Here is a 26,854-nt window from a genome sequence, read left to right as displayed (position 1 = left end):
CTTGACATGGCGGGCATAAGGATGCCATGTTTGGGACTTCTGCAAAGAGTGGACTCCAGTTTCCCCCTTTTATAATGGGGGGCTTTTGGTAGGAAACTAAAAGGAGCCTGTGGGTGGAGTCCCAGGTTGGCTCCTGACTGGTTTCAGCCAAGGTTAGAATTTGAATAAAATTCAATGGGTTTTTAGATAAGGAACTATTTGTGCTTGGGGTGGGTGTTGGGATACCTGAGCAGATCATTAGAATGGGGACTGGGACAGCCCAAGTTGGCTCAGATCCGATGGGGGTTGGGAGAGCCCAGATAGATCCCATTGGAATTCATGGGGGTTGGGAATCAGAAAGGAATCTTAACCCACATCAAATTCAAATCTCATCACTAACACAATCTGTAGGATCTTGGGCAAACCACATCACATTTTTAGGATTGTTTCTTTATCTGTAAAAGGAGAGGTTGAATTAGATAAGAGGAGTAGGAGGAAGCAGAAGAAGGGGAACAGGAGGAAGAGGAAGAGTAATACTAATGCTGATGACAACCTTGATATGGTTGAATGAGAAGGTAAAAGAGGATGAGGAAGAAGGGGGGAATTCGATTAGATCTCTAAATCCTATTTCACCCCTAAATCCCATGGTCCAATGACTTCAAATAGCTTAGACAAGTATCTTGACATTAGTCCTTTTTACCCCTCCTCCTCACAATTCATATTCATCTAAAATACTCTTTATTCAGTTCTAAGTCTCCCATGAATTTTTCAGAAAGAACAAAATAAGGAGAAAAAAACCCATAGGGAGAAAAGGGGATCCATGTACAGTGGGGCAAGGATAAATCCTCAATGTTCCCAATTTTACCCCTGCCTGGTTTTTGTTCCTGTGACCAAATCATTTAGACTTTCTGCTTTTCTGTTTTCAATCTGTACTCCAGAGAAAACAATCATTCCACTGAAACCATAAATGCTAAATAGTAATTACTTGTAGAACTCAATGGGCTTCTTTACTTTCTATACCACTGAAAAATACTGTCAGTGGGGGAAAGGGCCAGGAATAGAAGAAAGTTTCCAAGATCTCCCAGCTCTCTTCATTGGCAAAAGTTTTAGTTTGTTTAGCAATAATATAATTCATTAATTCATTTGACAAATATTTATTGAGCACCTGCTGGGTCCTAGAATAAATTTCATTTTTCTCTATTGTTTATAACACTGTCATCCAACAGCTTCTAATTTGTATAGTTTCACTCCCTAGCCATCTTTGAAATTCCTAAATAAAGCAGAATTCCTGCAATTCATTCAGAGAAAGTAAATAGTAACATGAGGCAATCTTTATTTAGTCTCTTTTCATAGAGGGCTAAGACCAAAAATAACCATGTTGATCATTTTAAAAATAATATCAGTAATCTGGGTTCCCTAAGTGATGAAGAATTAGGTATTTTCTCCAATCTTCACAAATTATAAAACTCCCCAAAAGAATAATTATGCACAAAAGGTAAACTGATTTCAGCTATCTTTTCTAATAACTGAGGAACTAAATGCTAATTCCTAACAAATTCATTCATCTACCCCGTACCCATAAGGCCCTTTCCTTTAGTAGGATGGCACTGGCTCATACTCTGTAATTCTTTATTGTCACTGAAATATTGGACAATACTTCCACTACCTTTGCCCTTATTCATTATTTTGTGGCAACAAACAACAGAACTCTGCTCTGCTCCCACCCTGCACTTGATCTGATTGCAAGAATATCATGTATAATACTCAATACTCAAATAGAGTGCTATGAACAAAAGGAACTGGAGGAGGTGACAATGTGGTTTATGGTTTGTGGGACTCCACCAGAACTGAAGAAAAGAAGAGTAGGATCCAGCTAAGGTGAATCCTATCCCCCAAGAGGTCATTTGAGGCAGCAACTGAGGACTATGAAAAGTAGAAAGAGGCTAACACAACTTGAAGGTTCAACTCTAAGGAGATTTGGAACCAAAATAGAAGGAATCAGAAGGTTAAAGGGGGAATATATAGGAAGAAGATGAGAAAGGAAATTACCATATATCTGAGAATTTTAAAAGCTTAGTTAAAATTTTTGATGAATTAAATGGGAATATAGTAACAATAGAAGAGAAAATGGCTTCAGGGAAATCTAAACTAGTCCAAACATCTCTGAATAAAAATTTCAAGAAGACAAAGGGAAATGAATCAGTTTATGATTAGGCAGATACCCAAGAGACATGGAATAAGAATAGATGTCTCTGAATTGTTTGAGAGATTAGTGAAGAATTATGATCTTTACAAAAGAAATAGTTGGTAGAATAGAAAAAAATTGATTCATGATTATGTCTCCTTCAAAAAATGAAAGAGACAAATGATTGAGAACACAAATCTACAGAAGTGAAAGACAATCTGGAAAAGAGAAGATAATAATAATAACAATAATGATGATATTTTAAAATCATGATCTTTATGCCAGAGAAATCCAAAGATATTTGAAAATAGGATAAATAGAAATAATTTAATAATTCTAAGTTCCCAGGAGAATATGACAAATCAAGAAATCCAAACACTATAATGCAAAAAATGATACAAGAATATGACCTAGAATTTCTGAATACAGAAAACAAAGTGCCAATTGAGAGAATCCACAAATTACTTCAAGGAGGGGAAAAACTATAACGTTACAAATTCTAAGACAAATAGAGGTTAAATTTTGAAATCCAAGTGACAAACAACAAATTCTGCAAGTAAACAGGAGAAAGACCTTCAAATATAAAGTGAAGGAAATTTGAATAATAAAAGATCATTTTGTATCCTCAGAAACTGTAGAATGAAATGGAATATCTTCCAAAGATCAAAGAAACTCAAATTAAAACCCAATATTTTGAAAAGCTGAGACTATTCATCCATGAAAAGATGGACATTAATAAAAGATACATTTAAAGCATTCCTTCCAAAAAAAAAGAAAGATATGATTTGCTTTTCGTATATTCCAAACAAGCTAGAAACGTTAAATAAGATAAACAAATATTAGTAACCAAAGAAAGCACATCATGAAATAAATTACCTTAGTCAGGGTTGGGGAAGAGTATAAAGAGAAAAACAGCTATGGAATTAAAAACAGCAGCAGCAACATCAATAACAACAGCAAAATGACTATCAAAATATTCTTTTTAAAATTTCACACAGAGACAAGAATGAAAGCAAAGCTTTGAAATGACCATGGAAAAACAGGCCTGAAACACTAGAAACTAAAACTTTTCCTACAAGTGAATCAAAGCATTTTGTGGGGACTAAACTGCAGAATTGGAGGAAATATTAAAAATTGGAGGTACAATAGAAGAATAAGTTGAAAGAGAATGTATACATCACCAAATCAAATTGATGGTAAACAATGAAGGGAATATTTCTATAAAGGTCTTCAGGAGAATGTGCTAAATGACCAAGTGCATAAGCCTAAATTCATCTTCTGGAGTTCAAATCTGGTCTCAGACAATTACTAGTTGTGTAATCCTAGGTAAGTTATTTGACCCTGTTCACCTCAGTTTTCACATATGTAAAATGAACTGGAAAACCAAGAAAACCCCAAGTGAGGTCTTCTTGTGACCTCACAATTGAAAAGACTAAGCAAAGACAGGAGAATGGATGTGGCCACTGAAAAAGACTTGAAATATAATTAAAGAAAATGTAAGTCTTAATTCAGTGGTAGGATGAAGTCCCACTGAAGGACGTTCCCATAGAGATCATCTATAATGAGAGATGGGAACTTAATAATGCATATAATCTGTAGGTATTTAATAAGTGTATAGAGACACCATTACTCAATGAGAAAATGTTGGGTCCCCATACAAAGCATCCTGCCTCAAAATAAGGGAAATCAGAATTCTTAGAAGCATTTGACATCTAAAAGAATGGGAGAGCATGGATTCAGATAGAAGATTTCATGAAAAGTGAGGGTAAATTTTATCATGAGGAAAGCAGCTAGTTGTATAGCAGGCACAATGGATAGAGTGTCAGGCCTAGAATCCGAAAGCCCTGAATTTTTGGCCCCAGACATTTATTTACTATATGACTCTGAGCAAGTCATTTAACCACTATTTGTCTATGTTTTCTCAACTGTGAAATGGGGATAAAAGTAGCATATACTTTTTAGGGTTGTTGCGAAAATAAAATGAGATAACAATTTGAATTTACCTGGCACTCTGTGTCTGGAACAGAGTAAGGACTACATAAATATTACCTATCATCATCATGATGAGAGGATAGTAATGAACTACAAAAAATAGGGCAAAGGAAAATTTCTGCCCTGAAACATTAATTCTTTCCTCTCTATTTCTGTGCAAAAACTTAGTCTTATATGAGTCAGACAAAATAGGAAAAAAAAGGGGGGGGGCAGGGAATGGACAAAAAAGAAAAAGGGAAAAAACACAAAAATTTTGAAAAGAAGGAAGATTGAAGGAGTGATTTTTTTTTTACTGGACTACTAAACAGAGAGGAAAAAAAGAGGGGAAAAATAGATAAGTGAACATAAGTGGACAAAAGGACTTTAAAAAAAAGGAATTAATCATGTAAGTAAAACTCTAAAACTAGGAAAAGAGGTGGAAAATGGGGGGAAGTAAGACTGAGAGTAAAGAGATGAAAGCCTCTAGTAATAGAGTTAGCTTAAAGTAGATTAAGTTTAAAAATATATAGAAGAGACAAAGCACTTTACTGGGAAAGAGGAACAATAATACTTAAGTAAAATTCAAATTCAGAAAAAAAATTTAGGAAAAAAGGAGAAACCTAATTTTCATATCTTTACATATTAATGGAGTAAAAATTCCAAGAAAATAAAAATGAGTAAGATTGGATTAGATAACAAAATTCAACATCTGTAGCTTGTTAACAACAAGGTTTAAAATTATATGAACAGAATAAAAATAAAGGGTTTAAACAAAATTTACTATGCATCAGGTAATTTTTAAAATTTCAGTAGTATTTTATTTTTTCCAAATTAAATACATGTAAAGGTGGTTTTCGACATTGATTTTTGTAAGACTTTGTATTTCAAAATTTCACTCTCTCCAAGACAGCAAGCAATCTGATATAGGTTAAATATGTGCAACTATCTTTACATGTATTTGAGAAAATAAAATATTACTTAAAATAAAAAATGCATTTGTTTTAATTGTGATAAAGGAAATAAACAAACCCACAAAAGGCAAAAAAAATGTGTTCCATCCAGATTTAGCTCCACAGTTTTCTCTCTGGATGTGGATAGCATTTTCCATCCCAAGCCTACTGGAAGTTCTTTGAATCAGTGCATTGTTGAGAAGATCCAGTGATCATCACATAATCATTTTACTGATCTGCTGCTTTGTACCCCTTGGGCATAACATTCTGTCATCTCATGGATCAAGTGAACTATAGCTGGTGCTAAAAGTTTAGCTTGATGAGATGTGTGGTTCCCACAAAACAAGAGAAGGGAATTGTAAGGGACCTTTAAATGGGCGGGCACAGCACAACAGGAGATTTTGAGCGGCCCAGAAGTAATCTCTGTGGATATAGGACTGCCCTGTGGGTAGGATCCTGGCTATATTGAGATATCTTTGTAATGGGTGACGGCTCTCACTGGTTGGCTGTGTGTGTGACCTCACAGGCCTTTTATAAGCAGTCATTCTCTTTAACCTGGCTCCCTAGCCTGGGGTAGCTGAGCCAAGCTGATGGATAGCCGAGAACTATAATGTTTGCTTGGTTCTGCTCACTTCAATCATCATCAGTTCATTTAAGTTTTTCCAGGCTTTTCTGAAATCAGCCTTATCATCATTTCTTATAGAACAATGACTTTCCATTATATTCATATACTAGGAATTATTCAGCCATTCCCAATTGATGTGTACCTATTCAATTTCCACTACAAAATAGGCCATCAGATAATATTTTTTTAGAAAAACACAAGATTTTTAATCATGCCAGCAAAGTAAAAACAAAATTCATATTATAAAAAGAGATAAAAAATGAAACTACATTATACTGAAATGAATCCCAAACTAATATCAATAATAAATTGATATGTTGTATATACCTTCAGCAGCTAAATTTGAAAAGAAAGAATTAACTAAATTATCAGACATAATAACACACTAGCAGAAGAGTTAATGTCCACTACAAATTTTGGACAAAAATAGCAGAAAGATAAACACAGAATTTAACATATTCCTGAAAAATTAGAAGTAATTCATATTTTAAATGGGACTGCTAAAGAGTATATAGGTAATTTGTATATGTAGAGATATATGTTTCTCAACACCACATTGAACTTTTACATAAATTAACCATGTATTAGAGTATAGAAATATCACCAAATAAGTATAAAAAAGCAAAAGTAATGAAAAGAAAAAAAATTATAAGTCATAATATAATAAACATAGTAATCAGTTCAAGGAACACAAACTTGTAGGTAAAGTTTTAGTTTCTAGTCAGGCCTATTTTTCCACAGTCATCTCAAGGGCGGAGATTCAAAAAATGAACAATTAATAATGTGTACATTGAAGAACAAATCATAGAAATAATTGATAATTATCTTAAAGTAAATTATGATGATGTCCCAAAAACATGTTAACAAAATAAGAAAAAATTAACAAACTGAGTATGCAATTTAAAAAATTTAATAGACTAACAATATAGATACAAAATAAGCACAGAAGATGAGATGTTAAAATTAAAGAAACTATAGATAAATTAAAATTTTAAAAATTGAAAATTAAAAATACTCTAGAAAAATAAACACTAAAATCTATCCTTTGAAAAGATTATAAAACTGAAAAACTTTGGCCAACCTGATTTTTTAAAACAGAAAAAGTATTCAACAAAATAGTAAAGTGAAATCACACACACAAAAAAAATTAGAATGAAGATAATTATCAGAAACTACCATACACAGTAACATACTAATAAAACAAATTATACAAAAGAAATAAATGAATATCTTCCAAAGTATAACATCAAACTAACAGAAGACCAAGCAGATATCATCAATGATGCATATGAAATTGAAAAATTGAGGAAAAAGCACCCCATCAGAATCCTCTAAAGAGATAAATATAGTCGTAATATCTAAGTTATAGAAAAAGAAAAAAGAAAAATATCAACCAATATTATTCATGAATATCAGCTCAAGATTTCAAAATAAAATGGTGTCAAATAAACTACAGAAATTCATCTAAGAAAAAATTTCTTAAGACCAAGTTGGAGAGATTATGGGAAGATAAACCCACTAGCAAAACTCTTGATAAAGCTATGAGTCAACATATCCATTTTTGAAAGAAATTTAGAATTATACAAATAATGGGATTAAAATATTCATACTCTGTGACACTATTAGGCTTATCAATAAAATGTTGCTGATAAGAATAAAATCCCTAATATATCCCATATTTATAGCAGCACTTTCTGCTATAGCAAAAGATTACAAAGTAGATGGCCAATGATTAGATAATGATTAAACATATTTTGAATATAATGAATGTAATTAAATATTTTTGCATTGTAAACAAGGAGAAATATGAATATAGAAAAATGTGGAAAGAATTATATAATCTGGTACAGAGTGAAATAAGCAGAACCAAGAAAACAATTTACACGACTAAAACAATGTACGTGGCAAAGGATATGTTGAAAACTGAGAAAGAAAAGAATTATCTCATTTATAATGTTGAAACTATCAAGTCTGAGAAATGCACTTTCCAGGGAGGCAAAATAAAAAAAAAAATGTTTTACAAAATAAAATTGCAGGATTGCTGAATAGTCTTTCTATTACCTTCAGGTCTGAAGATTTTCATTCTATTCCATTGCTTCCTTTTTCTCTTCTTCTTCTTCTTCTTCTTCTTCTTCTTCTTCTTCTTCTTCTTCTTCTTCTTCTTCTGAGAGAGAGAGAGAGAGAGAGAGAGAGAGAGAGAGAGAGAGAAGAGAGAGAGAGCACCACAATTACATTTTGAAAAATGAAGAAGGAAGGGTAGAATTCCTTCCTATTTAAAGAAAGTTCCTTATTACATAAATGTGTGATATACTATTTTAAAGTGCAGAAGACATTAAGACCAAGGCTAACCTTAGGAATAAGCAGAAAAAGTGGTTAATTTTATAGTGTAGTGGAAGGACATTGTGTTACACGGATAACCCAAAGCTTCAGGATTTCAGTAAGGAATGTCTTAAGGTAGCCACTGCTAAACATAACCTTTCTCAATTATCCTTCTGGCCAAGTCTCTGAGAAACAAGACAATTCTAGGCAATGTGGTACAGGATATGAAGTCAGGTCCAAATTCTCTCATCTACTACCTTTGTAACTTTGGACATGTAATGAAGTAGTTGGACTGAATGACTTTATTATTTCTTCCAATTCTAGATCTATAAACAAGAAACCCTTTCCTCTGAGGTCTAGAAGGCAACAGAAATGCCATGTCACACCATTAACTATAATCCATGCTTTAAATACTTGTTTCAAGTGTTTTAGAAATTTAGCTCATGGCAGAGAATCCAGAATTGACTGCAAGGTAAAGTAATTAAATAAATAATCAACAAAGCTATTACTTTGATCCATTGACTTAGTAAATTAAAGGGGGATGCAGACACCATACACATTAATTTGGGATTTGTTTGTTTCTTTAATGAGAGAGCATTAAAGAAGTGCCAAATTAGTTCCTCAGATTATCCTCTCTCAACCAAAATTAAGGCAGCTGCCATGCATTGTATTTAATTTTTTTAAATAAAATTTTTAATAATTCAAATATTCTGGCAGCTTAGCAGAAAAACTTTACAAAGATTTAGTTAATTGAGAATTTATCTATTTAAAACACAAAAGTGATTTTTTTTGCAATAACCATTTTGGATGAGCATTTTTCTAAAATATATCACATGCTTCCCTGTCCTCCTAAACAAAATATGCCGAACAGGACTTTATCTATTCTTCATGGTCTATATAATCATTAGGAACATTAGTAATTATTATTAGCGAGTAGAGTATTTTTCTCAAAATCTTGGAGATGAGTCAGGAAAGGTCCTTTATATAAAGTAGAATTTGAACTAAATGTTAAATGAAACCCAGGAAGCCAAAGTTCAAGGTGAAGAGAAAAAGCATTTTAGGTATGGAAAACAACCAGTGCAAATGGGTAGAGTGAACAGATGGAATATTGTATATGAGATCAGTGTTAACTGATTTTCAACACATAGAGGAAAGTACTTCCAATATAAAAAATACTAGAAAGATAAGAAGGGGCCAGGAATAAAGTTTTAAATGCTAAGCAAAGCAGTTTATATTTGACCTTGGAAAAATAGAAAATCACTGGACTTCATTAAGTAGAGGGGTGACATGATTAGACTTGTGATTTGGAAAATCAATTTGGCAATATAAATTGGAGGATAGAAAATAAGAGACAAGGACAGCTATCATAATAGTCTAAATGAGAAGTGATGGAATTTGAATTAGGGTGGTAGCTATGCAAGTGGAGAAAAGGGGACTTATGGGAGAGATGTGAATTTCAGAGTTATAAAGGACCTTGGAAGTCATTTAGTATGAAAGCATGAATTAAAAATACAATATTCTAAACCAATGATCATTATGATTCTGCTTTCATATCTTTCCAATGAGTAGCACAAGATAATCCGCATTACAACATATCAATCTCCCCCACACTCTTCTGACTGTTTCTATTATGTAGAGTACTAGGACACCACATAAAAAAGCAAGTTAGAATGAGATTCAAGTAAGTCCTAAGTGAAGGTCTAAAGTAATTTTTCTCCAAATCTTATAGATAAGCTTTGCATGTACAAACTCTTTGACATCAATCTTAACTACTCAGAAGACTTTTACATTTATTTCCCTGGTTCTTCACTATATTACAAATAAATGAGGTTTTCAAGTAATCAAATTTTGGAAAGGTGAGGTATTAGCATATTGTATATATAATTGTATTTAAGTGAGTAAAGCTAAAATCAGATTAGTTTATGAATTTTCTGTATAGAAATTACTATATGACAACAGGGTCTAACCAATTTATGATTTATCATAAGAATCACAACCACCTAAATTTCTGTGACCATGCTCAGAAGAAGAAGGCTAAAATTTTGAGGAAAATTAGAAAATTATAATTTTTAGGCTCACTAACACCCTTCTCTAACTTCAGATCCTGATTGAGAAAGACTGAAATCTTACAAGACAAAGAACTGCATTACAAAATGGCTATACTTCTGAAAATGGCATAAACTATCTAAAGTCTCAGCAGAAGCATGGTCCTAGGTAATGAGAAACAAAAGACACACACTCTCACACATGCACACACATACATGCAACATGTACATATTATATGTGTGTACATATTTACATATGTACACATATGTAGTATGTATATATATATATGTATAGAGATAGACAGATAGATATTCTAAAATACAACCTCTCACTCTCTTACCTTAATTTCAGAAATAGCTTCTTTGTAGCATCTTCAACTCTACTTTTCAACAATTGATACATCTAATTGAGATGCCAAAATCCCTGGGCCTAGAGCCAGGTCATCTTTACAATATGGACAAAGTAGGCAACAACCCACACAGTTTGATTTGAGAATATTATGCCCGCCTGCAACTTCCCACACAAAACTGTCATTCTGCTACCTTCAGACAAGTATTCTTTTGTGTCTCCAAGGTTTTTCATCTTCAAGTCCCTTATTAAAATGCAAATATTCTTGAGAGATGTTCCATTTTAAGTCTTTATAAGTTAATTCCTTAAAACAATAGATTGTTAGAGCTGGAAGGGACCTTAGAAATTCTAGTCCCCTTAATTCATAGAGAAGAAAACTGAAGTCCAGAGAGGTTAATCTGGTAGGCCAAAGTTAGTTAACAAGTATTTAAGTACCTACTATGCTGTAGGCACCATACTAAGAGTTTAGGACTAGACAGGAGAGGAGGAGGGGAGAAAGAAAGGGAGGGGAGGAGAAGAGAGGAATAGTTCCCATCCTCAAGAACCTCAGTCTAATGGGAAAGACAATATGTAAACTATGTATTAACAAGACATATCCGGGATGAATTGAAATTAATCTCGGAAAGAAAACACTAAGATTAAGAAGGGCTGGGAAAAGTTTCTTGCAGAAGGTAAGACTTTAGCTGAAAGATAAAGAAAAAGCTGAAAGAAAAGCCAGAAGGTGGATGAAAAGAAGTCTACAAGGCACAAGGAAGTTATTAATGGGATGGATGATCTTTGTACCTGCCTTTAATTTCAAACTGCCTAGCTTCCCTTACTACTTCATCATTGCATTGTAGTCATAGATTTGATTTCAATATCTTTGAAACTTGCATTTCAGATTAGAAATAAAGTATTTAAATTAATCATAATAATAAATTATTCAAAACTGATTTCTACAGAATGTGCAGACCAGTTCAATTTATTTGAACAGACATATATTTAGTGTTCATTGTATAATCAGCATTGTGTTAGAAACTCTCAAATATCCAAAGTTCAGATAAGTCACAATACCCGGTCCAATTGATCACATTTTCTATCTAGAAAATAGATATATACATAAATGTAGGCCCTCTTATAAGAGGGAAAAATACCTCCATGGCAAGAGTTTGTAGGTTAAGTCCTATAACCTCTCTCATGTAATTCTATGTAGGCAACCATATACTTATTGCAAAGGACCAACTTCAATTTTCTAATTATATTATAATTCTGTCATGACATATTCTTGAGAGCTGGTCTTTTATCTCCCTCAGACTATGGACTGCAACCTTCTCAAGCCCCCCGCATTCATAGAATAGAACAAGGATTTTTTTTTGCTCTCTTTTAGGTATTAAATGAAGAATTCTTCTCTGTGAGAATGTCTGAAGCCCGAGAGAAAGCTATAATGCATAGTCTGGAGGAAACAAAGATTTACAAGAAGTAAGTCTGTATTGCATGAGAAATTGTGTATAGAACTATTACTAGGATTTTTTTATGATAGCAGGAAACCTGGAAACTAACAGAAAAATCTAGGAATAAAGATATGGCTGAATAAGTTGTGGTATGTGGATGTGAGAGAGTGCTATTGTGCTGTAAGAAATGAGAAAATAGGTGATTTTGAAAAGATATGGCAAGATCTATATGAACTGAAGGTCTGGAAAAGTCCTCTTGAAGAAGGTGGGATTTTAGCTGAGACATGAAAAAAGTCAGAGAAGCCAAGAAGTTGGGATGAAGAGGGAAGAGAACTACAAGGCAAAGTGATATAGACAGAACCAATAAAATAATCTGTATAAAACAATACCAGTTCTCAAAACAATTTTGAAAGCTATGAGAACTATGATCAATATAATGAATATTCATGATTCCAGAGGACTGATGATGGATCATGCCATCCTCTAAAGAAAAATGATCATTTTATGGTGCAGAATCTTTCTTACACATACAAAACCATTGAAGATTTTTTTTGCTTGAATATGCATATTTTTATAAGAAATTTATTTTTATTTTTTTCCAATGGAGGGATGATGGGAGGAAAATAATATTTCTATTCATTAAAAAAACAGATGGAGTGAGTGAGTGATAGATATGAAATATTGTATAATTTTTCAAATAACATCACAATATTACATTTAGTTAACACCTTTATTTCTTTGCAAGAAATATCTGACAAAGAAGTAATATGCATCTGTTGGTAATCTAGAAACAAAACACAGAAATTAAACTTTTTTTTTAAAAAAGTCCCTGTAATGCTTCACAAATCCCATCAAAATGTACATAGCCCATAAAATCTGTCTATACTGAATATTAAAGTTTTTTAACCAGTAGAGGGCACTGCTAACCACCAGTCTGAGCCTATTTACCATTAAGTGCAAAAACTAAGAGGCTTTTTTGCTCCCTCTTATGACTGTGTATACTACTTAATGCCAGACAGCTCTGAAGAAATGCAAACATCTCTATGGTTTCCAGAGAACTGATAACCTCTTTCTCCCAGTTCTTCCTTTTGCTGGGTGACAGCCACTTAGCTCATTAGTTTAAGGATCACAGTCAGTAAAGATTTATCAAATCAGACTGGTTCTATCCCTCCCAAATCAAAAGGAAAAATTCTTCCATTCTCATTCAACTGCATTTCATTAAGACCTAGTGACAATAGCAAGGCATAATGGAGTCAAATGTTTTAAAGTTCTATATCACATGGTTCTTTTTATAGTAGAGGGAAAGAAACTGAATGAAACAAAGTAGATCTTACAGAACTATATCCTAAGGCAAATGAACTAGATTTCGGCAATTGAATAATTATATAAAATACTGATGACATTTAAAGTGGTCAAATAAATGAATTTGTATTTAACAAAATCACAAATCCTCTTGGATTAAATGAAAATACTAATTGAATTAGTTCACTATTTTTATTTCAGATACTTTTGTCTTAATATTAAAAAATTATACAGAAAACCATGCTAATGTATATAACCTTTGTTTTATTTACTCTAGAGATAATATCAATAAAATAGAATAAAATCATTATTTGTTTTAAAAATATCAGGTAACTGTGCTCACAGTTTCTTCTACTCTCAGATCTCCCACAACCAAGTCATAGGCACACCTTGAACTCAAAATTTTGGAACAGATACAGTTAAATTGTTTAACCCTATTAGCTGTTCTCTCCTCTCTTCCCCCAAAGAACAAACAGAGGAGGTATGGAATAAAACATGCTTCTCAAATGCTATTCAAATTTTGATACCTAGAAGGGTCACAGTCAAGCTAGCTGAAGGACTAATGAACATAGAATAACATGGTTTTTCCTTGCGGTATAAGAGCATAGAATTGGGACCACTTATAGTACAGAAAGAAGTTTCTTGAAATATCTATCAGCAGTTTGGAGCCAATGGTCGCTAAGGTCTTTTTCACCTCCAAATCTATGATCCTATAACCCATGACTTCTTTCTACCTACATTTTCATTTATGTGACTCTTCCGGGTTTTCCTGCTTCTCTATTTGAATTATAAATCTATTCCTATTCAAAGGAATTAAGCAATCATCCCACCCCCAAGTAACTATGTGATCCATAAATTTATTTCAGTTTCAAGTTAGAGGAGACATGAAAGTTCAGCTATTCCAATTTCCTCATTTTACAAATAAGGAAACTGAGCCCAAAGGGTTGAGGTAAGTTTAAGGTCATGGAGGTAATAAATAGCAAAGCTAGGATCTCTTTGGCACTTTTTTATAGTAGATCAGCTTTATGGGCCTACTTACCAGATGTTTTATCAAATACTTGATAAGTGGACATCCTGAGACATGAGCCCATGATGATCAAATGAGACAAGTATTACCTGTGCAAATTACCTGTACTGCAAAATACAATCAGTAATTTATTATAACATGTTACCTACAGTTAGACTGTTTTAAATGTCTCTATTGTCAGAGCTGCAGCAAGAATTTTGCATTAATGGAACAACAAAAATAATGATGGGGAAACAGATTGCTTCCCTCAGTCCCCAGTTGACTAAATGGCCTGTCAATCATCATGAATTATCCAACCATTATTTTAATGGGTTGTCTTATTGTGGCTAGTTGAACTTTTGTTGAATGACAAGACAAATTGATATCCAATGGCCTGAAGTACAGGGCTATGTGATTTATTGTCCTTCTCATTCCCCCCACAATTTACCAAAAGAAGATTGTAAATAGAACTCTGAAGATGCAAAAAAGTATTTACAAAACAACAGTAGATACTTTATTGCTGTTTAGTCATGTCAGACTCTTCATTATCCCTTTTGGGATTTTCTTGGCAAAGATAGCGGACTGATTTGTCATTTCATTCTCCAGGTATCATCTTATAGATTATTTGAATTCAGGTCTTCCTGACTCCAGCCCTAGTACTTTATCTACTGTGCCATCTCTCTGCCCAGTAACAGATACTACTATCTGATTAATATAGAGATAAGAAGGAAAGGAGTTAAAACCAAGGGGGCGGGGGGGGGAGAAAATTCTGGAGGAGGGCCAAGTATCCATAAATGGAGCAACAACTTCAAAGTACCAAAACGATTTTCCTAAAGTGCAAGTCTGACTAAATCATCTACCCAAAAATTTCCTTAGTTTCTATAGACACTAAAATCAAATATAAAATCTATTTAGCATTTAAAGCTCTTTAGTTTGTCCTATTCTTACCTTTCTAAGCCTCTTAGAAAGCCTCTTTTCTTTCCATGAACTCTACCACCCTACCATATTGTCATTATCATACATAATGATAAATCTATTTCCCATCTCTCTTGTCTTTTCACCAATAGACATCCTATCCCACCCCTATTCCCCTCAACTGTAATTCACTGTTGCCTTATCTTCCCTTCTTTCAAGACTCAACTCACTTTTTACATAAAGCCTTTCCTAATCCCTATTCTGGTTGTCCTCCCATTGTCAGTATACTGTCTAATAAAAGTATCATAACTTGAACGTTTGTTGTATATATACTTATGTTGTACATATATACATATCTCTCTTTTGGAGTGTAAGCTCTTCAAGAGCATGAACTTTTTCATTCACTTTGCTGTATTACCAAGTTAGTATAGTGTCAGGCATATAGCAGGCATTTAATAAATGCTTGTCAATTAATAGACAGATTGATTCATTCATTACAGCTTTGTCCATCTCCAAATAATTAACTCAAATTTTCAGTTAAATCAGCCCATGCTAAGAAACCTATCATTTGCATTATAAATAATACCAGGTCCACTTTGTATTTTGATCAAGTTCAGCTAGTTTGATTAGAGTATAAAATCACCATCCATAGAAAATTGCTCTTTAATCCAAGGAACATTTCCTTTCCTTCACAAAGAGTCTGCTATGTGATGGTAAATCCTCTTTGATGAAAAGATGAAATTCTGATTACCGTCACTACTTAGAGCAAAGGAACTACCTAAATTGCAGGGAGAAAAATGGCAGTACATGTCTATTGTACTCTTGTTAAGACTTAGAAAGAAGCAATTGTTCATTTTTCTCATGAGTTTCAAATTTGTACTAGAAAGCCAAAACCTCAGTGACCTTCACATCTGATCATTTTACCAGAAGCTGTCTTGTTACCTTAGCTACTGCCCCAAAATTGTTAACGTATTGCTTGACTAGCATCAACTTAAACTTTTTACACCCCTGGTGCCTGATGTTCCCAGAATCCATATAAATGCTAAGTAGTGCCAGTTTCCCTCAGAATGGAATACGCAGTCACCTCTAAAGTATAATTTGAGGGCTGCCCAAAAATTCTCCCTCTGACGATGCAAAGGCAAATCTTAACAGAATGATCCAGGTCATCATAGTGCCCATCCACTTCATGGTAGACTCTAGTATATTTTGCATAATTTTACCCAAACTTATAGAAATAAGTTTCATTCTTCAAGTTCATGAAAGATATCTTAGCATACCAGGATTCACAAGTCTAGAGTTGAAGGGATTTTAGAAGTCATCTAATCTAACCCCAGATTTTTATTACTGAGAGAATTCTTGGAGTGGCAAAATGCCTTCTTCAAGACCACACAGAAATTAAAGAAGTATGTCAGGATTTGAAACAAAGTCCTCTGATGGCAAATGCAGCATTCTTCCCAGAGTGCCACACAGCCTCTCCTGAATAATTTGAAGGTTATGGCATGAAACAATACCATTTATCAGTTGTGAAGCCCAGTGCACTTCTCCAACTTCTTGAGTTTGCCCTTGAAAGCTTGGTTTTAGGCTTCTTCAAATAAGGGAAGGACATATTTATTATGATCTGGTACTATAATATCCCTCTTATAATTCTCCTACCCTGTCCCTCTTACTTACTTTAAAAGCTGAAAAAAAATTTAATCTGAATTCTAAAAGTGAGTTAGATTGTAGATCCAAAGCAAATATATGGAATTCCCCTGGCCTAAAGGGTCAATATGTCAGAACTGAGGAAAATGATGATGAAAAGAGAGAACACTAAAGATGAATTTCATTTATTTATTGATTTTACATAAGCCCTCAGCTCTGCCCAGCCCTCAGCTCTGCCCCTAGGCAACAGCACAAAAAGAAGTTAGGGTCATTTCTCTATATTCCTATAGCAGTTTAGAAACGTCATAACCCATTTCTATATATCCACATTAAGAAGTTTATATTTTAAAAGCTAAACAAATAGAAGTGAAAGCAAGGGGATATCACTGTCCTGTAAGAAATGATGGCATGATGACCACAAAGAATCAGACTTTCATGAATTTAAGCAATCAGAAAAACAACATACACAATGTAAATGTAAAGAACTACCATAAAACAATGGAAATTGAATCCTGCAATGCCACAAAGAACAAATCTGGCTTCAATGAAAAAAATATGAGGATACACCTTCATTCTTCACTCTTCCCCTATCACAATCCAAAGCATTGGAGAATGTAAGGTCCAAGGATTGTTTCACATTCCATATTGAGAGTGGATAATAGAGAGTCTTTCCCAGATCCTCCAACTCTTCATTTGCCATCCAGCTATACTCTTCATGACTTTGTCACACCATGGGCAAAAAACCTCCCAGAACATTTTTTAGCCTCTTTTATGTATTGTTACCCTCTATTAATATGAGGGCTCTTTGAATTGTTTTTTTTTTTTTTCTTTCTTTGTATCAGTGCTTAACACAGCGCCTAGCACATAGTAAAGGCTTAAAAAACATTTAAGCTGACTGGCTGAAATTTATTCAATGTGTTGGGGGTTGGTTTTTATTAAATATTTCTCTTCTCTTTTACTTTTTTTTTAAAAAACCTTTTTTTACAAGAGATAAATCTCTGAGACAGAGGAGAAAGCGGGATATGGCAAAACAGCTTATATAAAAACAAAAGGTATCAATAAAATCTATGTTTTAAAGCTTATGTTCTGCTAAGGAAAAATATGAACAGATAACTATATACAAACATACATAAAACGTAAATAAAAAGTAATTTGGAGTTGGAGAAGGGAGAATACTTGATGATGCAGAAATAGTGGGTGTTCTCCATATGTAGAATTTCTTTCTCCCCCTTATGTTTCATGAAGAGCATATGCCATGCTATTAACCAACTTGTCATTTTTGTAAGTTTCTCATGAAAAGAAAAAAATTATTAATAGCAAATTGAAATTTTCCTAACATATAAATTTACACTTTGAAATAGAATTCAAACCTCAAAATCTAAATGTAAGACCAAATATTCTTAGAGTAAGTAGTTTTACAGAAAAGACTCATGTTCTGTTTCACCATGGTCTTGTTCTTCAATATTCCTTTCAAGTTTATGTCAACAAGCAATATATTTACATGATTACTTATGTAGCATGAAATTAAAATATACCCTATGAAACATGAGTTTACAAAGAGCATCCCATGAACATGTGTTAGTTACCCTGGCAACTTGCAGAATCATGTGCAGTTACCAGTTAACCTGTGTGTGTGTGTGTGTGTGTGTGTGTGTGTGTGTGTGTGTGTGTGTGTGTGTGTATGCTGAGAGAGGCAGATTGCTTGTCAAAGAGTGCTGGGCACAGTACCAAAAAGAATTGCCTGATCAATGGAACTTAAAAGAAGTAACTCCCCACTCTGGGTCTCTCTTTTTCTTCATCTCTCCAGATTGTTTAAAACAGAAATGTCAAATACATGGCCCACAACATTCCTGAGTGTAGCCCAAACCAAATTAAAATGTAATTGGGAAATATTTAACAAAATAAATAAGAATAAAAAAAATAGATATTACATTTTAAAGCTAAGTCAATATGTGGCCTACAGGGATCCTTATGTACAGATAAGTAGATAATATTTCTATCTGAGCTTGATACTGCTGCTATAGAATGGCAGATTTCTTCTCCCTATGAGGAGTGGGTACTTGCTCTCCCCTACAGAAATGTTAATTTTGGGCACATGGCAACAGGTCATGTTCTTCCTGTCCTGTAGCTGTTCTGTCTTATACATTGAATACCTTTCCACTCCTCTGTTTTGAGGAGACATTAGACATAATCCAAACTTAAATTTTTAAGTGATTCTCCCAGGGACTCTGAAATAAGGACATAATATCCCAGAGAGTTTAAGAAGAATCTGACCTTTCTCTTCAGAGGCTAGGCTCCTTGGAGACTGAATTTAGTCTGGATCTAGAACTAAGAGAGATTCCTTAATGGGAGATGGACAACATGAGATTTCACTCTCCCTAGGCTCTGCAGAGGTTCCATGGTGTTACATTTATACAATATTTTTGTACTATTACTTCACTTGATCCTTACAATGACCTGAAAGGAAGGTAGCACAAGATTTATTATTCCAATTTTATAGAAGCAGAAATTAAGACTCAGAGAGTTTAACTGACTTACACAAAATTATACAACTAATAAATGAAAAAGTCAGCACTTAAATACAATTCTTCTGGCCTCAAATTCCAATATTCCCTACCTCTAGGCCATGATGTTTCAAGAAAAAAAAAAATTTTAAATTAAAACAAAGTTCAAAGGGTTAAAAAAAAAAGTTTAAAGAGAACAATAAAAGCAATACAGCCAATAGATGATATAAATTATGTATGTCTATGAAATGCAACTTTATAAAGCACTTAGTTCAAGGGTAGCAATCAAAAGAAACTGATCTTAGGATCAAAAAGATGTTGGTCCAAGTTCTGATGATAACATTTATATAGCACCTACTGTATATCAGGCACTATGAAGCACTTTATAATTATTATCTTATTTTAATCCTTACAGAAACCTTGGAACACAGGTGCTATTAGCAGAATACCTTCATTTTACAAAGGAAACTGAAGCAAACAGAGACTAAGTGCTGAGGGTCATATATCTAAAAACTATCTAAGGCTGTATTAGAACTTATGTTTTCCTTACTCCAGGCCCAACCTTCTATCTGTGGGGTCACTTCACTGCCCCATCTTTGATAGTCATTGTTACATTTAGCAAATTATTGAACTTCTCAGTTGTCTAAATGATTCTTTAAGACTATAAATTGCATAACAAGTTGTCTATTTCCATTGATAGAAGGAGTACCAATAGCTCCCCATACCAGTAAAATCCCAGTTCTGGTTTTTGTTTTGTTGGGGGGAAGGGAGTTGTTTTGTTTTGTTTTTTGAGGTTTTTTTTGTTTGTTTTTGGTTTTTTGGTTTTTTATTTCTTTTTTTAACTTATTAAACAATCAGGTTTGGGGCAGCTAAGTGGTTCAGTGGGATAGAATATTAGATCTGAAGTTAGGAAGACTCATATTCCTGAATTCAAATCCACCCACAGATATTCGCTAGCTGTGTGACTCTGGAAAAGCCACTTAACTCCATTTGCCTTAGTTTCCCCATTTGTAAAATGAGCTGGAGAATGAAATAGAAAACCACCTCAGTCTCTTTGCCAAGAAAATTCCAAATAGGGTCATAAAGAGATACAACTGAAACAAGGATTAAATTAAACAACAATGGACAACCAGGCTTATAGCGGGTAACAAAAACTTTCTTCTTTGGTTTACCTAGAGAGAACCGAAGGTAAGTTCTCCTAACATGTGTCTACAGAGGTAAATTATGTGAGTCCAATCTACTTTTCTAACCTAGCCTTGTCTTCCACTATTGACTGAAACATTCCCTAAATTCCAATTAGGGAAAACTATTTATTATTCTATTTTCTAGAGGATTCCACACTGTATCATTTCTTGTTGTTCCTATCAACTTCTGCATGTCAAAATCCTGCCTTTCAAGTCCCCACTCAAATAACTCAACCTCCAGGAAGACTTCCTTGATCTTTCCTTCTCTGAATTCCTCTAACACTTCATTGTATCTCTTATATATCATTTTCTATATCTTGTGATTATTTGAACATGTTTCATCTCCCCTACTAAATTATAAGCCTTTAGTGAGCTGGGACCTGTTTTGTTGTATGATTGTCTAGCATTATGAGTTATACATAATAGGTATTCAATAAATACTTAAACACTGAATGAGTGAATGAAGTCTAATCTAGTTTCTAGCACAAGTCACATATTGTTAACATTGCCACTTGATTACTGTTCCTAAACAAATACTAAAACCCTGAGGAATGTTTTATGGGAGTCATTGTAGATGTGGAAATCTGCATGGCTGCGTGATGTGTCTGGCTTCAGAGTGTTCCTGCTGCAATATCACAGCATGCCATGGACCTCATTATGATGAAATACTTGAAGCAGTTTAAGCTGTACCTCTTTTGTGCAAACAGACAGTTTCATTAAGCATCCAGGCTTAAAAATGCAGGTGCACTCACCACAGATTTCAAAGCATCAGGAATGCAGCTTTCAAATATCTATTAATCACCCAATCTATAAAAAATAGAATCTCCCAGGTAACTTATTTGTTTACTCTCTAAATTGGCATATTTAAAATAACTAAGATATTTTCATATGGACAGAAAAATTTAATGACTAAAACAACATTTGGGGAAAACTGTACTTACTGCTGAGATCTGAGCAGGAGGCTGTGAGTAAATGTGTTCTTCTCTGCATTGTAGTTGCATTGTTTAAAATTACTGAAGCTAGAATTTAAGTGTCATCACCTAGCTGGAACAACAGGTGATGATTTTGCAGTGTAGAAAGACCATGTTATTTCTTTCCCTCAAAAAATGTAATTCAAATTTGACATCCTGCACTATTTCTGCAGAAAATATATCCATTAACAGCATTCTAATCCAATTTACAAGAACAAAGTCTTCTGGTTTTGAATCAATTCCAAGGAAAAGACAAAGATAAGGGAAATAATTTCCTGTTACTGTCCCAGAGTTTAAGAAGGAAGAAGAATTTTTGTCTACTAAATAATTCTTAGGACAAAGGAGGATATTTAAAGGTAGAGATAATCTTTAAAGAAAAGCTATGTTGTGGTTTAGCTGTTTTTAGCTGTATGGCATTCAGTGTTCCCATTTGTGTCCCTCAAAGATACTGAAGTAGTTTAACCATTTCCTTCTTGAGCTAATTTTACAGATGAGAAAACTGAGGCAAAGAGATTAAGTGACTTTTTCCCAGGGTCACACAGCAAGTAATATCTGAGGTTGTATTTGAACTGAGGAAAATGAGTCTTCTGACTTTGTCAGCACTTTCTTCATTATACCACCACCCAGTTTCCCATAAAGAGAGGCTAAATGAGACAAATGTAACACATTAACAGAATGTAAGTTTAAAAATGCTAGTGAAATATTTCAATTGACCCTATAGAGCTGTGTTTATATTTTATATTTTATCAAGAAGGTAGGCTTATATTTCAAAGACTAAGCAATATCTATAAAGCATATTGTACTATACCATACACAAATATTCTTTGTTTTAAGAAAAACTAATGTCATATATGAAAATGTATACTTTTCAAATATACTTTGGGAAATGGTTATCTACTATATCCATTTTTTTTTATTTTTTTTTTTACTTCATGGAAGGATTAATGCAAGCTTTGTACATTTTTTCTAAATGTGTGAAAAAGTCCTGGATTTATTGTCAGAGACTCTGTGTTTGAATCTTAGCTACTTATCTTACTTATTAACTACCTATGAAATCTTAGAGAAATTGCATTGGGTCTCATTTTGTTCTTCTGTAAAATAAAGGGAGGGGCGGGGGGGGGGGAAGTAATTAAATAGTCTCCATGATCTCTCTCAATTCTACATCGATAATCCCATTAACCCAGACTATTACCTAACTTTATTGACCTCAATTCCTTCAAGTAAAAAAATAGTTTGAGCAAAATGGCTTCTAAAGCTCCTTCTAGCCCAAATTTTCTATAAATATAACTTTTCAGGAATATAGTTGTTAGATAAAATGAAGCATGATCACATAACTTTGCCAAGCTGTGGAATAAGTTAATATGATAACTTGATAACTAATGTACAATGGATTGTTCCATAACAGCATCAGTTACTTTTTTTTTAGATTAAATGACTATGGAGTGATTTGTTCCACTTAACAGTATCATTCTATAGTCGAGCAGACAGAATATTCCTATACATAGTGCCATTGTACAGGTTCACTCATTTGCTGATCTAGATTCCCACAGGATTGGGATTTCTGTTGAACTAGATGATACACCACTTAAAACAGCTGCTCAAACCACCAGAGTGTACCCAATCATTCTCCAAATAGAAAATTCAGGAGAATTGCTATTATGTATTACATCTCCAAAGATAAAAAAAACTCCCACAGGTTTTAGATTACCATCGAGTCCATGGCATATTTGGCACAGAGACTCTAGACACTCATGAAAGACATGTTGTCATTGTCATCATCAATCAAATATATTAAGGTTCCATGGGATGCCTACTTGATAAATTCTATAGCTCAACGGTTTTAGTAACTGCATCTTACAAATCCCTGTTCACTCAGAGCAAGTAATGATTTGTACCAATTGAATAAATGAAGCACTATTATTCTGATACTTTCAATGCATCTGGAAGCCTTTTTTTGAGAGACAAAATAGCAATAAAGAAAAAGCTAGTTTTGTCAATAGAAAGAACTGGGTTCAAGTCTTATATCTGATACATAATAACTATTTTTTCTTTACATTCTCAGCACTTAGCAAAATGTCTAACATGTTACAACTGCTTAATAAATGTTATTGTTGTCAATGATGACAATGGGATTCTAGACAAATACTGTATCTTTCAATACTGTATCTCTAAACAATGCTAAGACTTTAAATTACAAATGAGTTGTCACTGATTTACACTGATAAATAAAATTCCCACACTAAGAATTTCCCATATTTTTAAAATCACATATCAAGGAAAAATGAAAAAAGAAATACAAATATAGATAAGTATATTTACATTTATACTGGCAGATATAGATAGATATAGATTTCAGTGGTTCTCCAATTCTTTATAAGGTTAAATACCAACCTCTCTTTGACATTAAAACCCTTTATAACTTGGCTCCAGTTATGTATTACTCACTTTCATTCCCTTTTTCTCCTATTCAAATTGGACCTCTTGCTATTGTTCGCATGTGACAATACCTTTCTTCTCCATGTATCTGAACAGGCTGCCCCCCAGGACTGGAATATAGTTTTTTCTTAGTTCTACCTAGTTTCCTTCAAGGCTTGTTTCAAGTATTGCCCTGTATATAAAACCTTTCCTGATTTCCCCTCACCTGCTTGTGTTCCAATATGACTCTCCCTCAGGAAAAAAGTAAAATAAAAAACAATCTTGCATTTCTTTGATATATATTTATATATGCACAGATTGATTGAAAGGAGAGTAGCAAGGAAAAAAGGAAACATTCATACTCCCTTACCACCATTAATACCTTTCACTGATTACTGAATTACTAATGACAGATTTCTTTACAATTCATTACTGTTTTCTTTAGTTTATTCTATTATAATCCTACTTGAGTCTTCCTCTCAATTTTTGGATTTTATACATAATAGTGATAAAATATCTACAACACAATCCATTTTTAAAGAAAGAAAAGCCAAATTCTTCATTTTATAGCTATGGAATCTTGAACCCAGAGATCAATCCTACCCTTATTTTATCTGATGCCTACTAGGGGAAAATGATCTACTATAAAGAAAAATTTCTCCTATAACTAACTGGCCCCTGATAACTCCATTCAAAGTAGAATGGATATGCTATCCATCTCCTGATAGAGAGGTGATGGATTCAGAATGCAAATTGAAAATCTTTTTTTTTTTTTTTAACATGATCAATAAGGGAAATTTGTTTGCCTTGACTGTACATAAGAGGGGTTTTGTTTTTCTTACTTTCTTCAATTTGGGGGTAGGTAGCGATGAAAAGGAAAGAATGTAAACTTAAAAATATTTTTAATGTAAAAAAGAAAATAGAGTAAAAGTTTAAGGATTGAAGCAGTTGTCACTACTATGAGTAGTGACTAAGAACAATTTGTAATGAATGACAGTACCCTAAACGACATGATAAATATATGGCCACCAAATAACACTAATTGGTAAAGGCCATTCCATCTCTCATTAAGACTTTTTTTAACCTGTCCTCTCATTGTCTGTCTGGTTTATTGTTTGTGAGTCATTTTTTGTCTATTTCTTTCCTTACCACTTGTTTCTCTTCCTCTCTCTCTCCCTCCACTCCTGTATCTGTCTTTCTTCTCTCTGTTATTCTCTTTTTCTTTTCTTTCCCGATTCTTCCATATGTGTCTATATTCGTTCTCTCTTTCATTCTCCCTCTTTTTTTTTCACCCCTTCTATTAATCTATATCTCTCTATTGTTTCTCCTCATTTTCCCTACATATCTCCATACATAAAGAAGAAATTCAAAAGAGATAAGAAGAGAATTTTACAGAGAAAGGGAAAGAGAATAGGTCTTAGAATGAAGGTTACAGCAAATTGGCTATGGAATTGAAGCTTACTCTCAAGTGTCTTTTATATTGATTAAATAAAAAACAAATAATGTTCCATGTTGTCACTTTTCATAAATTATAATAAATATAAAATATATATGTAGCTTCAGGAAAGTCCCTTACCACGTTTGAGCTTCTATTTCTTCATCAAAAAAAAAAAATGAAGGAGTAAGATTAAATGATTCGAGGTTTCTTCTAGCTTTAGAACTATTTTCCTGTAATCTTATATATAGATAATTTGAATGCTTTCTAGTTTTTGGAGGAAAAAAGTTATTGTTTATATAGTCTTTATTTTATTAATATTTCCCCTAGATCAGTGTATTTCAATAGAAAGAAAAAAGTGTTCCTCATCTCTTCCCTTATTAGTCATGTATGTGTATATCTAAGTCCTTAAATTATAAAAAACAGATGTCTCCTTTTGTAAATTTCCCAAGAGATATTAGTTCACCTTGAATTAAGAACATTATATAGGCAGTGGGAACATCAGTTCCTACAAATCTCTTGTGAAAACATTGTTTGAAATAAGACAATTTATAGCTGTAGCTGTAAGGCAAATAAATTGATATGTAATTATGCTGGGGAGGAGGGGAGAATATAACTACAAATAAGAGATTGTCAAACTAATAGAGAGATCTACATGTGGGAACACATCTATAAGTCGGAAGCTTTTTCTCTCAAAAACCTCACTATGTCTCAACCCATTTTATGCCGTTTGACCCCTGAGTAGAATTAAAAAGTAGTTATGCAGATATGGTATATATAAATGCATTCATATACATATACACAAGCAGTGTTGTCAATGTTCTTTTCCATTCCTAACTAGTACTAGTATTTCTACCTTGTTACTAAAAAAATAAAATAAAATATTAAAACATATAACCAGGTAGATTTTTCAATATTTGAGTATAATTTGCAGAGGTAGGCTTGAGCCAGAGGTGGAAATCATAGAAAAATAGCCCCAATTTGAAGCATAATATACAATCACATTTTGGGAAACAAAATGGCCATTTCCTATTGAAATAATATCACACAATCAAGTATAGAGAGTCCCAAAGCAAATTACATGAGGCAGAATATGAGAGTGTCCAAAGCAAATTAAAGAAGGCAGAATATGAGAATATATATATCTTTGAGTTTTCTGGAACTTCCTGTTAAAAATGCAAAATTTTCACAAATACGTTTTCCCTAAATAAAAAATGGGCACAATGAGTGAGTTCACTGCGAGGAGATTATTCTTCCATAAGCCTATCAAATTTTGAAACTCCATTGCATTTTTGTCATGATAAATCAGTTTAATATACTTCACTTTGCTAACAAGATATTCAATTAGTATACTGTAAGCCACATCTGTGAAAGGCTCAGGCTGCAGTTTCCATTTAAATCTACTGAGAAAGTTTATACATAACTACTTTTCCATGTTTTAAGATCATGGTCTTAAAGCTATAAGAAATTTTAGAAGCTACTTGATTCAACCTTTTACTTTTATAGATAAGAAAACTGAGTCCTAGAGTAGTTATATGAATTTCCAAAGTTACATATTAAATAAATTTGAAAGGTTGAACTCAGGTCCTCAGACTCCAAATCCTGTGATCTCTCCTTTGTGTAATCCT

The 26,854-nt window shown here is 33.3% G+C and overlaps 1 long non-coding RNA gene across 2 annotated transcripts in view; it reads right to left on the bottom strand.

The window, feature by feature from the left end:
* Positions 1 to 26,854, bottom strand: part of LOC141561413 (uncharacterized) — a 184,035-nt gene that overhangs the window by 9,557 nt on the left and 147,624 nt on the right. For both annotated transcript variants that reach the window (XR_012488044.1, XR_012488043.1), the window contains one exon: positions 7,772 to 7,874. This is a non-coding gene — a long non-coding RNA (uncharacterized LOC141561413). The remainder of the gene's footprint in view (positions 1 to 7,771; positions 7,875 to 26,854) is intronic.

This window comes from Sminthopsis crassicaudata, chromosome 3 (genome assembly GCF_048593235.1).
Source record: "Sminthopsis crassicaudata isolate SCR6 chromosome 3, ASM4859323v1, whole genome shotgun sequence".
NCBI classification, from domain to species: Eukaryota; Metazoa; Chordata; class Mammalia; order Dasyuromorphia; family Dasyuridae; genus Sminthopsis; species Sminthopsis crassicaudata.
Note: the sequence above shows the minus strand (reverse complement) of the source record. Positions and strands in the feature narration are given on the sequence as shown.